Source organism: Puma concolor, chromosome B4 (assembly GCF_028749965.1).
Source record: "Puma concolor isolate L17-30 chromosome B4, mPumCon1.1.hap2, whole genome shotgun sequence".
Lineage (NCBI taxonomy): Eukaryota > Metazoa > Chordata > Mammalia > Carnivora > Felidae > Puma > Puma concolor.
Window position 1 is genome coordinate 23,030,122 of NC_141673.1, and position 14,779 is coordinate 23,044,900.

Sequence of the window (14,779 nt, forward strand, 5' to 3'; positions counted from 1 at the left end):
ATCCTTTCTAATAACTCCCCATTCACTTTTCTCCCTAGTCCCTGGCAACCTCAATTCTACATTCTGTCTCTATGTTTTTGACTATTTTAGGTACATAATATAAGTGGAATCATATACTATTTATAATTTTTAACTGGCTTATTTCCTTAGTAATGTACTCAAGGTTCATCCATGTTGTAGCATGTGCCATATTTTTTTAAGGGAAGCTGCTCCACTCCCAAGCAGAGACTGCCCAGAAATTAGGGTTTGGCTTTATAGGGTTCTGAGGTTTAGTACCATGGACTCATTTGCCAAACTCTTTGATTTTAGCTTGATTGTTAATAAAAGTAAAATTTTGATTTTCTAACTACCAACTTTTTTGTTTCAACGCTCAACTGGTTCAGAAAGGGGAAAAAGGGGCACCTGGCTGGCTCAGTAAGTTAAGCATCTGACTCCTGATCTTGGCTCAGGTCATGATCTCACTGTCATGAGATGGAGCCCAGCATTGGGCTCCGTGCTGCCAGCTCCCAATCCTTGCTTGGGATTCTCTCTCTCTCTTTCTCTCTGCCCTGCCCTGTCTTGTGCTATCTCTCAAAATAAATAAATAAACTTAAAAAAAAAAAAGAAAGGGGAAAAGAGTGCTATTTAATGGGCCCCCCTTTAGGCTCCAACAAGGCTGGAATCATGACTTCCCTTAATCATGTTGAAAATGTAATACAAGTAGCTGACAAAATGCAGAGATTCTATAAAAGTTTATTCCATACTTGCTGGTTTCACTCATTTCCTGAAGAAACTTTTTTGAGTACCTACTGTGTGTTATGAGTTGTGCTTCAGCAATGAGCAAGACAGAGAAAACCCCTGCCATTGAGAACTTCCAGTGGGGAAAAACTAGCAACAACTAGAGGTGATTGTTATAAATTGTGATTATTTTTGGGTTGGAAATAAACAAAGGGCAAGAAAGAATAAGAGGCAGAGGGTAACTTTAGACCGAGTGGATTTGGTTAAAGGCAGATTTCACTCTAGGAGTTTCTGCCATCAAGTAGAATTGCTGATGTTTGAACAGAGATAAACCAGTAATTAGTAAACTTGATATATAGTATTATAATTCTTAGTTTTCCTGTAACTTACATGTTTCAGCTAGACTTACTACATATCGTTGTGCATTCATTTATTTAGTGAATGAATATTTTATGCCAGGAAATCTGATGGGGGCTAAGGATATAGAGATGAATAACACATTCTTGTTGCCCTAAGGAACAAACTGCCTAGTTGAGAGAGCCAGTGACATAAATAAATAATTATAATATGGTGAGATAAGCCGTGGAAAGATCATGAAAACACAGAGTAGGGAGTGATCAACCCGGGATATGGAAGTTGGGGAATTTCAGATGGAGGGGTGCAGAAGCACCAAAGCAATGAAAAGCATGGCTCATTTTTCAGTGCAATGGGAATCAAGTGTGCTAGAGACTAATGTACCAAGGTTCTGGAAAATTCAGAGCATTCCCAGTGTTGCTCAGAAACACAGGTCTGATAGCCTCACTTTTTGCTTTAAAACTGTCCTTAAACCTTAGCTTGATTTTTATCCTATTTGAAAGGTAAGCAAATGAAACCTTAGATGGGTTAAGTGATTTGTCAAGGTCATGTGGTTGGGAAGGAACAGAGCCAGGTTAGAGTGACCATGAACATAAAATGGATTTTATTGGTTTTAATTTCGAGTTTACATAAAGTCAAGGTTAAGATAACTTTAAAAAGTGGCACCTTGGTGGCTCAGTTGGTTAAGCATATGACTTTGGCTCAGGTCATGGTCTCACGGTCCATGAGTTTGAGCCCCACGTTGGGCTCTGTGCTGACAGCTTGGAGCCTGGAGCCTGCTTCAGATTCTGTGTCTCCCTCTCTCTCTGCCCCTCCCCTGTTCATGCTCTGTCTCTCTCTGTCTCAAAAATAAATAAACATTAAGATAACTTAAAAAAAATCTATCCCACAAAGTGCATTTTTCCTGTTTTATGTAATATTTCTACTTAATCCCCAGAAATATTTAAAAATCCCATAAGAATTTAATGGTGGTTGTTGACTTAATCCACACCCTCTAATGAAATTATAATTTGGAGGGAAGCAATTTATTTCTCAACTAAAACCCCAAATTTAAGAGTGAAAGGGAGAGATATTTAAAAACAAGGAAAAAAGTCATTTTAAATATTATTTTGTTTGGCCTGAGTGCAGTTTCTTGCTTATGCTCTTGTTGGATAAAGTGAAAGATATTTTCTAAAAAATATCCAAAGCAGTGTTTAGTGATTTGGTCTTGGTGTGTATTTAAGAGGATCATTAGTGAAAATGATGGGTTTAAAAGTGACTTATGCACTATCTCTGCTAATTATTTTTAATAAGGAGTGATTTGCTATGCACAGTGCTATTTTTTCATGTCCAAAGCAGAAGCAATGCTGTGTGTGTGCTGAGGCATATCAAAGCTTGGCTGAACCTTCCTTAGCAGGTCTGCTGGTTTGATGTTAGTTCAAAGGAAACCTCCAATCCCAAAGACTTTTAAATTTCTTTCTGCAAAATAAATTAAGTGCAAAAAGCCAATATAAATCTCTCCGTGCTTCTGTATGTTAGTGATATAACCAAGTTGTTTCTCTCCAAAGTGCTCTTTGGAAAGGCATGTTTGTGTGTGTGTGTGTGTGTGTGTGCATAGCATACATTTGTATGGTGTTCAAAATATTATTCAATCTCGGAAAGATGGAACAAGAGTATGGAGCTACTGTTGAAGGCGGCTCTTTTCACCTTCCCTTGCCTGCATAGAGTGGGGCACCATGGGATGTCGAATACATGAATGTATGTGATCATACATACTGAGGTTTTCTGCAGCACACATGTAAGCATGTCAGTCACTCCCTTTCTCCCGAGTAAATAAAGAAAAACATCCTTAATTTGCCCTGAAAGTCCTGCAGGGTCTAACTCCTTTGTCCCTTTCCAGCCCCATCTAGAACCATCTGGTGTCCCTTCAGCTTCTCCTACCACAAGGCCTTTGCACGACTCTTCTCATTCTCATGGAATATACTACCCTACCCTCTTTGCATCATGTAGCCCCTGCTATGGTTCAGGTCTCAGCTATCATCTCTGCTTTAGGCAAACCTTCCTTGATATCCTTGTGTAGTCCAAGCCTTCTATTATGTGCTCCCATATCACTCTGCACTTCTGATATTATGATCTAGTAAGAAATATATATTTGGTCTTTGTCCTCAGTTTGTGCTACAAGGCTCCTAAAACCCTTGGAATTTCTGAATGATAGAATGAAAAGGGCATTTTTTATTTATTATAAGCCGCTTTCAACTATCCTTGAGTTTATGTTAATGAGGTGACTCTTGGAGGTTGGGGCCTGTTGCCAGAGGAATCAACCGTGTGATGAGAGGGTTGGAGTTTTCACTCCCCCCTTCCTTCAAGAGAGGCTGGAGGATAAATTCAATCACCAATGGCCAGTGATTTAATCAATCATGCCTAAAAATTGGGACTTCTGTAAATCCCTAAACAGTGGGGTTTAGAGAGCTTCTGGGTGGTGAATGCAGGTGCTGGGAGGGGGGTGTACTAGGGAAGGCATGGACACTCTGTGCCCCTTCCCACATACTTTACCCTATGCATCTCTTCCGTTTGGCTGTTCCTGAATTGTATCTCTTATAATACATTGGCAATAGTAAGTAAACTGCTCCTCTGGATTCTGTGAACCACCCCAAAAAGTAATTGAACCCGAGGAAGGGGTTGTGGGAACCCCCAATTTATTGCCAGTTGGTCAGAAGCACAGTTCACAGCCTCGGACTTAGGACTGGCATCTGAAGTGAGGGCAGTCTTGTGGATCTGAATCTTTAACCTGTGGAGTCTGTGCTAATTCTGAGCAGTTAGTGTAAGAATTGAGTTAAATTGTAGGACACACAGTTGGTGCCAGCTGAGGATTGGAGAATTGCTTGGTGTGGAAAAACCCACACATCTAGTGTCAGATGTGTTGTAAGTAGAGGACAAAGTGTTTTTCTTTTAAACTCCTTTGTGGTACCATTAGCATTACTATAGTTTTGCATTTCTTTGTGTGACCAATTGATTAATATTAGTCTTCTCTGCTAGACTGTAATCTCCATGAGAGCTGAAACTCAGTCTCTTTTTGCTTATATTGCATCTCCTGTGCCAAACACAGATGCATTGCAGTGGCTTAAATATTATTGCATGAGTGAGTAAATTAATAACAAAGCCAATGGGTTTCAGGCAAAGTTGGCTAGAAGTAGTGTGGCATGGTGGAAAGAGCACTGGACTGGAGTCAAAAGCCCAGAGCTTTTCACTTATTAAGTCAATGAACCAATTATTGATTTTGCCTCCTATGAATTAAGCACAGTGAATAAACACAGTGGTAAGCATATTAGACTCCATCCTTGACTTTGAGAATTTCATTCTATTTAGGGAAACAGACATGTAAACTGATCCTAAAAATATATCATAGGGAAGACTGGGTGGCTCAGTCCATTAAGCATCTGGCTTCGGCTCAGGTCATGATCTCACAGTTTGTGAGTTTGAGCCCCACATTGGGCTGTGCTGACATCTCAGAGCCTGGAGCCTGCTTCGATTCTGTGTCTCCCTCTCTCTGTGTCCTGCTCACACTCTGTCTCTCTCTCAAAAATAAGTAAACATTAAAATGTATATATATATATATATATATATATATATACACACACACACACATATATATTATAGTAGGCAACATGATGAAAATATCGACATCTGTGTGTGTGTGTGTACATATGCAGTAACGTTGACCTTGTCTTTGGGAGTAAGGTCAAGTGTCATAGAGAAGTCCCCTTCACTGGGGTCTTAAAGGACAATATAAATTTGCTTTTTGACTCTGGACAAATAATTTATTCTCACTCATTTCACAAAAAATTTTGAGAACTAATAAACAGGGACTATCACTTAACTTCACCAAGACTTAGGCTTTCCATCTTTAAAAAGTGGAGATGATGCAAATTTCCCTGATTACCTCCAAGGCCTGTGGTGTTTTGGTAGATTGGAACTCCTCACCATCCAGGGTGAGGATGTGTGAGGAGATAGGGTGCTCTCCTGAACTAGAGGAGCTGGAAAGGTAAACACTATATTTCCGAAACTCCTTTGCAGGCAGAGCTGCCCAAGTAGATCTCCAAGTAGATCCAACAGCTCATGATTTGGAAGATGGAAGTTAGGTGGAAGCCATTTGCCTAATGTTTTGGCTGTTTGCTCATAAGCCCAATTATGGAGACATTTTCCCCTCCTGCAGCGATGTTTTAGGGCCTACTCCCTAATTTTAAGGCTGCTGAGAGACAGCTGTGGCAGTAATGACTTACCTATCTTAGTATTGTAGCCTCAGTGATGTGTCTTTGAACTAAACATTTCCAGGGGTATCCTCCTGACTGCCCATTGCAACCAGCTGTGGCAAAGTGGGGGTCAGTAAAACAGTGTTGTTTTGGTGGTCATTCTTGGAGTCCCATTCTAGAGCTCACACCTCCAGCCCTTCAACAATTTTGTACACATCAAATTCCCTCATTAAATCCTTCTTATTAAAATAACTAGAGTGGTGGTTTGTGTTTCCTTCTACCGAAGCTTAACTCATAAAGGGCTAGTTGCTGTACTGATAAGGCAATGAATGAAGTAGCACTTTTCATCCATCCATTCAGCCATCCATCCAGTGAATTCTTATTGAGCATCTGCTACAACCAGACGCTAAGCTTGATGCTAGAGATGTAGGGACAATAAGGCAATATGGTCTTATAATCATGGAGTTTATAACCTGGAGGAGGAGGCAAACAAAAAGCAAGAAGGAGCGCTTGGGTGGCTCAGTTGTTTAAGCACCCAACTCTTGATTTTGGCTCAGGTCATGATCTCATGGTTTGTGGGACAGAGCCCCAAGTTGGGCTTTGCACTGACAGCATGGAGCCTGCTTGGGATTCTCTCTCCTTCTCTCCCTGCTCCTTCCCACCTTGCCTGTGTGCCCCCCCCCCACCCCTCTCTCTCTCTCAAAATAAATAAACATTTTAAAAAATCAAGTAAAAATACACCTTAGGATAATTACAGATGGTGACACATATTAAGTAAATAAGTGGGATGTTGAGATAGAAGTTAACTTAGGGAGTTGGGAGGGTGGAGAATTTAGAGCAGTTGGAAAAGACCTTGCTTTGAATAGGTGACAATTAAGGAAACAGTCATGTGAAATGTGTGTGAGTGGGACTGCGGGGGTAGGATGGGTGGGGTGGTGGTAAGAGCATTCGAGGAAGAGGGAACAGCATATGCAAAGGCTCAAGGCTATCATACCAACAGTGAGAATGCTGGCTTGAGGGTGAAAACTCCCCAAACTGGCCCATCAGGCTCAAGGTGACATTGTGAAGCAGGTGATTTGTTGTTAGCATCCCCTGTTGGCTCTTTGGTTGGTAACAATTTTTTCTCCTCAGCACTTCTGCAAACCTCTGCTGCCCATTCAATCAACTTCTTTATTTGCTAAATACTTATTGGGTACCATGTGTCAGGGTGGTGACATGCACTGAAGATAGATAGGTACATAAATAAGACATGGTTTCTGCCTTTAAAGAGCTCACAGGCTCCAGGCTTTCCAGTCTCCAGCCATCAGAAACCTTGCTTTCTTTTTGTCTTTGTTAAAATGAATAATACAACCTTCAGAATTTAGCTAATCTGTTAACCAGATTCTTGAGAACATGCTAGTGACTTAATTGTGCTCCAAAACCCTTTTGGCGTGTGGCAGTTGTCAAATGAACATGGCATGCACAAGGGCATGCTACTGCAAGCCCAGGAAGAGGCCTGACAGAGGACTCTTGGTGAATTCACTGCAGTCTGCAGATCTAGTCCTCATCCCTGTAGACTCTTGACTGGCCCAGAGTACCCTGACTGTAGATTCAGCTTTCTGTGATGGGCACACATGAACCAGTGCTGCAGAAAGGAATCAATGAAATCAGAAAGATATCCTCATAATGTCTACTGAGAACTACACATGTCAAGGGAACTGGCTGCTTGCTTCTAGGTGTGTCCTGACCCAGAACACCCTTTCCCTAAAGGCATGCTACATGAGATGGCAAAGAAGAGTTTGCTTGGGAGGCCTGGGATCAGTTCTAGGGTGGTGAGCACTTGATGACTTGACATCTACTTTGTACCCTTCCACATTAGAGGATTACTTGATTTAGGCTTCTTTGGGCAGTGGCCACATCCACCTTAGTGGCTCCCCTTTTCTATACTTCTGTGGTTGATCAATCCCATTTCTGGTTAAAGTTTTTGGATGTGTCAACAAAGTATGACAAATATATGCTATCCCGCCATTATCCCCCTTCCTGTGTGCATGGCAGACATTGCTAACTGGTTATGGCTATCTTTCCCCCAGGCTCAGATGAAGCCTCAAAAATCCTCCTGTACACAGCACTCCAGGAGAGCACAATTGGCTGCAATTGGCATGTAGGATGGCATTGATTTCTTTCCTTGGGTCCTAAGTCAAGTCTGGTTAGAGTCCATTCTCTCTTACTATGATTTGCATACCTAGGTTCTTTTGCATCGCAGAGGGCAATTCCAAATTCTTGGTGGGGAGAGTACGATGTGCCACTTACTTGACATTTTTGTGTTTTTACTAGGACTTTCAGAGTCCTCATTCATTCATTTGTTCCATGAATATCTACTAGGAGCTATTTAGTACCAGGTTCTGGGTCTCTCTGATCAACTCTGCTGTCATGAGGCTTAGAGTTGAGTGGTTTAAACTTGGTATGATTATGAAGAAGGGAACCTGAAGCATATCCACTGCAGAGTCAATGCTGGAGTCTAATCTTTCCTCACAGGCCAGGTACCCTGTTTCCCCACAGGCTCTGGCTTGTCCTTTGGGACACTGGCACTGAAACTAATGATGGCTCAATTTTTTTGAGATTCTACATTTTATTTTACCCTTTGGTTTGTGTTCCAGTGGGCCCAAGCTTATTTATGAAATCATGCAATGGTGCCTGAAATTGGTTCCTGGAATACAAGGGTTTTAACAAAGGGACAATCATGGGTCCCTTGCCTTCCAAAGGCAACAGTGGAAACAGAGGAGTTTCTTCCCAAACCCCAAGAAAAGCCTGTTGTACTGTAATAAGGAAGGTGAGAAATGATTCCGCTCCAGAAGTAAAAAGGTGGTAGGACAAACAAAAAGAAGTCCGTAAGGAGGAAGCAAATAACCTATGAGGAGGAAGAGAGCCTGTTAGAAGGGAGGACTGGCTGAGTGGGTTAAAAAAAAGCAGGGCCAGCCCGCTGCTGCTGAGCCTCTCCCACCGCCTACCTTCTCCCTGCGGATGAGACACAGATGCTAAGGCTAATGGGTCTGGAAAGTTCTGCACAGGCAGTTTCACCTGCTGTTTGCTGGAAATTCTCACTGTGTGGCTTCTGCTTTGAGTGCCAGCTCTAATTCTGGGAGAAGCTCCTTCTGCGTCCCCATGGTGAACGCCTGGCAACAGGCACATAGGGCTCTGACGCTGGCAGCTGGGGGCCTGTCTACCAGTTTCCCTCCCTTCATTTCCTCCTAGAAAAGTTTCTCCTTGAAAACGATGGGTATTTAGGAGTGGCCTACTTTATTGTCAAGGAAGGAAGTGACGGAGAAGAAAGGAGGAAAAGTAAAAGAAGAGGCTCTACACCATAATGTGAAGGGCCACAGTCACGTGGTCAAACCTGGGTCCCAATTCTGACGTTGCCCTTTACTGACTTGGAGTTGCTGGACAAGCAATTTAACCTCTCCAAGCTCTATCAAATGGAGATAACTATCGTTCTGATCTCATGGGGGGGGGGTGTCATAAATGAGGTGGGATATATAAGATCCTTGGCACAGAGCCCACTATGTGGTAAGGATTAAAAAATGGTAGCTATGACAATTATGATGCTCCCACTGAAGCTTTTGCTGTTAGTAATGGTGATGCTGGCAACCATCTCTCTGGGTTGCAGTTGTGTTATTTATGAGTAACTTGAACAGGTTGGGCTATGAGGTTCCTTTTGAGAGTCTATGCATTTGTGATTAGAGGAAAGAGAAACAGTAGGCTTAATAATGAAAGATAAGCACAACTGACATTTGTATAGTTCATCAGATTTGCAAGTCATTTTAAAAAAAAATTTTTTTTTCAACGTTTATTTATTTTTGGGGCAGAGAGAGACAGAGCATGAATGGGGGAGGGGCAGAGAGAGAGGGAGACACAGAATCGGAAACAGGCTCCAGGCTCTGAGCCATCAGCCCAGAGCCCGACGCGGGGCTCGAACTCACAGACCGCGAGATCGTGACCTGGCTGAAGTCGGACGCTTAACCGACTGCGCCACCCAGGCGCCCCTGCAAGTCATTTTTATATACATTTTGATTAGAACCTCATAGGAATTCTGTGAATAGGGATAATTATCCCAATTTGGAGATTAAGAACCTGAGGTTCAGGAAAGTCAAGTGATCTACTCAAGGTCATGCAGTTAGCAAATGGCAGAAAAGACACTCATCTTTCCAACACAGCACTGGACTATGCTTAGGGCTCCCAGGTGCACCCCCTTTTCTATCCTGGGAATGTTCTCCCACCAAAATGTCTCTCCTTCCAGATTCTTTTGGTCCTTCTAGAGTGTGTGCTATGAACATGCCACTGTTACAGCATTTATCGCCATATAACTGTCTCCTCCCTGCACTAGAAAGTCCTTTAAGACAGAAGCTAGTTTTTATTTGTCTTTGTATTCCTAGTTGCTATCACATCATCAAACACAGTAGATTCTCAATAAAATTTCAACCAATCAATGAGTGTAAGTGATACACATTGCTTATCAGCCTGGTGGGGCAAGAGACATATTTGATGCAGTATAAAAAAAAATGGAAAATTGATTTCACTGATATGTGGAATACAAAAAACAAACAAACAAACAAACAAACAAAACCCCCAGAAATACACTCACAAATACAGAGAGCAAACTGGTGTTGCCAGCGGGGAGTGAGGTGGGGTGATGGGTGAAATAGGTGAAGCAGAAGAAAGAGGTACAAATTTCAGTTATAAAATAAATAAGTCATGGGGATGAAAAGTACAACATAGGGAAAGTAGTCAATGATATTGTAATAGCTTTGCGTAGTGACAGATGGTAATACATTTCGTACTGTATAATTGTCAAAAACACTATGTTGTACACCTGAAACTAAAGTAATACTGTATGTCAGCTATATTTTAATTAAAAAGCAAAACAAAAAAAAAGATGAAACAAAACAGAAATATTGAAGGAGCACTCTATTTTATAATGGCTCACATGAATTATTATTTTTTTTATAAGACCTCTGTCTTTGTAATTTATGTAACACTTATTGAAACCCATTAAAAATGACAATATGCTTTCTTGGAAATTTTGTTTAGTATTTCAAGGTGGCATTTGGAATCATAATTACATTTGAAGGGCTAAATTTGGTGAATATCATTCAACTTCAGGTACTCCACAAACAGACCAACACAAAGTGTTGTGTTATGAGTGATGTGTTCGATAGAAACCTTACTTCTTTAAGACCTATTTTTATTTCTTTCTCATCCTGGGCTTATGGGTCATTTATTTTATTCCCCAAAGGTTCAATCTGATGGTTGTTTTAGGCTACTTTGATAGGATTTTAAATGTCATGGCTCTGTGTAGGGGGAAGCAATTCAAGGTTAATGAGAACCTAGACCACACTGAGTGTAAATCTGGCTCTTTGGATTGACAGCCATGGGTGACAGAGACTGAAGATTCTTGCGCACAAACAATGGAGGTGGTTTGACCTTTACCTGGGAAGGAAATGAGCTGACTCATCCTGAGCCAGATGAAGCTCTGCTGGGATTAAAGTTTCAGGAAGATCAATTTGAGAGCTGGAGGGGACTTGTGTATGTTTGTGTGTACATGTGTGTATGTGTATTTATATGTGTACATATGTATGTGTGTGTGTGTATGTGTGTGTTTGTGTACTCATCCCCCACTGCTTAAGGCGGTGGATTTGCAGAGATACACCTGCTATGGACTGAATGTATGTGTCTCCCCAAAATTCATATATTGAAGCCTTAACCCTCAATGTGATGGTAATTGGACCCTTGGGAGATAATTAGGTTTAGACAAATTCATGAGGGTGGAGTCCCCATAATAGGATTAGTGTCCTTATAAGAAGAGGAAGATACCAGAGTTCTCTCTCTCTGCCATGTGAGGATACAGGAAGAAGACAGCCATCTGCAAACCATGAAGCAGGCCCTTACCAGACACTGAATCATAGGGCACATTGATCTTGGACCTCCCAGCCTCCAGAATTGTGGGAAATAAATGTTCATTGATTAAACACCCAGTCTGTGGTATTTTGCTATAGTTGCCTGAGCTAAGATAATACTCAAGGGGTTTGCGAAGCCCACTAAAGTGTATACAAAAGGTAGTGAGCATGTGTATAGCTTCCACTGTCTTCTCAAAAAAGATCCCTGAAAGGTGGCTTATTTCTTCCCAATGCTTCATTTTCTATTGAGGAGAAGAAATGAATTTTTATTCTAATTCCCAGCAGGGGAGGATGGGAAGACCATTCTTGCCTTCATTCTCTCAACAACCTGGCTCACCCCTCCCCTGGAGGGTAGTCTGAGTGTCTTCCTCTAAGAGCCTCCTGGGCCTCTCTTGATGGTATCTACCTGCCACAGAGGCAGGGCCAGCTTCATGGGTATACAACCTATGCAGTTGCATGGGTCTGTTTGTTCAGTATGATCCTGCTCTTCGTTTAACATTATGCTATTGCCATTTTGAAATTACTAATAATTTTTGAACAAGGGGCCCTACATTTTCATTTTGTGCTGGTCCTTGCAAATTATGTAGCTGGTCTTGGATAGGAGGCCCATATCATCTGCTCTCCATTCAGGGGAAGGTTCTGTCCTTGTGAGGAGAGGCCTATAGTTTTGGAGGGTAAATATCAATTTAAGGGGGATATTTTAGGAAGCCCATTTGGCCACAGACTCAAGCTTACTCTCCCATTAACCTCACTGGCACGTGAAGGTGTTTGAGAGGCAGTGTTGGTTGATGGTTACCAGCGTGGGGCCTGGCACCACTGCTGGGTGTAAAACCTGATTCTGCCACTTATAAGTGACACGACCATGGGCAAATAGTTCAAACTCATGTCCCTCCATCTCCTAGCTTGTAATACTATCAAATGACTTAACACATCTAAGTGCTTATGGTTCCTAGAGCACAGTATTAATAGTTGCTTTTATATTTTGAACTCGATGACTCCTGTACCTTATTTCTTCCTTGATTTGGGGTTTGGGAGGAGAATACAGGGCATTATATACTGGGTTCTGTAAAACCCACATCTCATAGGTTAAGAGTCACTGGTTCATTTTAGTAGAAGGATCTTTCCCTGCCCCCAAGGATCTTGTAAACGCATAGCCTGAAAATTGACCCTGCCAGGGGAGTGGGATAAGAGCTTTAGTAAGGGTTAAAAACAGAGTACTCTAGAGTTAGTTGGTGACAGATGAACCCCTCTCATGTTTAAAAGAAGGCTCTTTGTGATATCCTTCAAGTGCACCACAGATGGATATTTTTCTTTCCTTAGAAAATAGCCACAAGCATGTAACTGAGATGTACATATAAGAGATTTGGTTTTCAACTCAATAAGTCAGGTCCAGTGCGCTATTTGGGTAGAGCTCTGAGCCTCTATGTCTGGTTTCATAGTTCTGTAGAATCATCTTGATTGTTCTCTGAACTCCAAAGGGGGATTGAATTCTGCTTTCACTGTATTCCTGACTTCAAGAAGGTTACGGGTTAGTGAGACAATCAAAATGTCGAGGTAAGTGATGAGGCAAGGTGTGCAAGGGGGTAGAAGGAGTGTCTTCTCCACTTTGGGCTGCGGTAGAAATTGCCGTAGGCCAGGTGGCTGAAACAACAGTTTATTTCTCACAGTTCTCTGGAGGCTGGAAGTCTAAGGTCAGTGTGCCAGCAAGGTTAGATTCTGGTGAGAGTCTTCTTCCCTGTCTTTTCTCTGTGTCCTCAGCTTCCTGCACCTAGTTAGCAATCTGGGCTCTAAGGGCACCAATCCCATAAATGAGGGCTCCATCCTCATGACCTAATCACTTTGCAAAGACCCCACCTCCTAATACCAGCACATTGGGATGCATTTCAGTGCATGAATTTGGGGCAATACAAACATTGCAGGAAGGAAAGGTGCTTTGGCTTGTCTAAGGGACAAGCTGGAAGAGCTTCACAGAGTTGGTTAGCCCTGAACTATCTTGAAACAAGAGTGGAATTTTCATGGTAGACAGAGGAGTGTGCGTATGTGTACGTCATGAATCTTTTTTTTTTATTTTTTTTAAATTTTTTTTTTTCAACGTTTTTTTTTTTATTTATTTTTGGGACAGAGAGAGAGACAGAGCATGAACGGGGGAGGGGCAGAGAGAGAGGGAGACACAGAATCGGAAACAGGCTCCAGGCTCCGAGCCATCAGCCCAGAGCCCGACGCGGGGCTCGAACTCACGGACCGCGAGATCGTGACCTGGCTGAAGTCGGACGCTCAACCGACTGCGCCACCCAGGCGCCCCATGAATCTTTTAAGAAAAGTGAGATGAAAGTAAAAATATTAATATGCAGATATAGCTTGGTCTCATGCAGTTGCTTAAATTTTGGACTCATTGGTGTTGTAAAAGAAAATCTGAATTTACATATTCTTCCCCACAAAGACTCCCTGTTCCTCCTTTCTCCCTAGAAGGCCTTCATGCTTCGTAAAAATTATCCTCATGTGTGATTCGTACCTGGTTTAATAAAATTTCTTCTTGGGAGTTTGTCACTGGTAAATCATTTTCTATATGGCCGTGATGGGATGAAGTTTAGAAAAAGCTTTAAATGGCTTTCGAAGGGCTTTTTCTGAGTGTAGATGCCACAGGGAGAAGTGGGTTAGGAAGGATGACTCGGCAGCGGCCAAGTGGGTCTGTGAGGTGCGGAGAGGCCGAGCCCGAGCGGGAGACACTGTCCACACTATAGCCTCCATGAGAGGCTGGTTGTAGCTGCCAAGGCCAATGCTCGCTTCCATGGGCAGACTGTTAAACGGCAAAGACGAAACACCTTGAAAATCATTCTCAGATCAGAGCCTAGAACAACCTCTCTGTTGAAATTTGTAAAATTTTCTAGGTGTGAAGGTGGTGTGATCTAGTGGAGGGGTCTCGGTTTCCACACCTGTAAAATGGCACCCTTGTCTTATTAATCCCACATTAGATGTTTGTAAAGTGTAAAGCACTTTAAGCATTATTATTCCACATTTTGAAGCTACCTAAAAACAGAAAACTAGAACAAATTAAACAAAAACAAAGCAAAGGAAAAAGTGGGGATCTCTTTGAAGCTGCTATAATAAAAATATTATAGGGTAGGTGGCTTAAACAAGAAATTTGTGTCTTATAGTTCTGGAGGCTGGAAGTCCAAGATCAAGGTGCCAGATGATTCATTTCCTGGTGAGGACCTTCTTCCAGGTTTGCAGATGGCCACCTTCTTGCTGTGTCCTCACGTGGTGCAGGTGGGAAGAGGGGGAGGAGAGAGAGAGAGAGAGAGAGAGAGAGAAAGAGAGAGAGTTCATTCCTTTTCTTATGAGGGCACTAATCCCATTCATGAAGGCTCCACTCTTATGACCTAATCACCTCTCAAAGGTCCCATCTCCAAATATCATCACATTGAGAAACAGTGTTTCAACATACGAATTTTGGGAGTATACAAATATTCAGTCCATAGCATTAGGACTTGGAGAGGATGTAAATCTTGTTACTTCAAGGGCTCCAAAGCCTCAGGATAATTGTAGAAG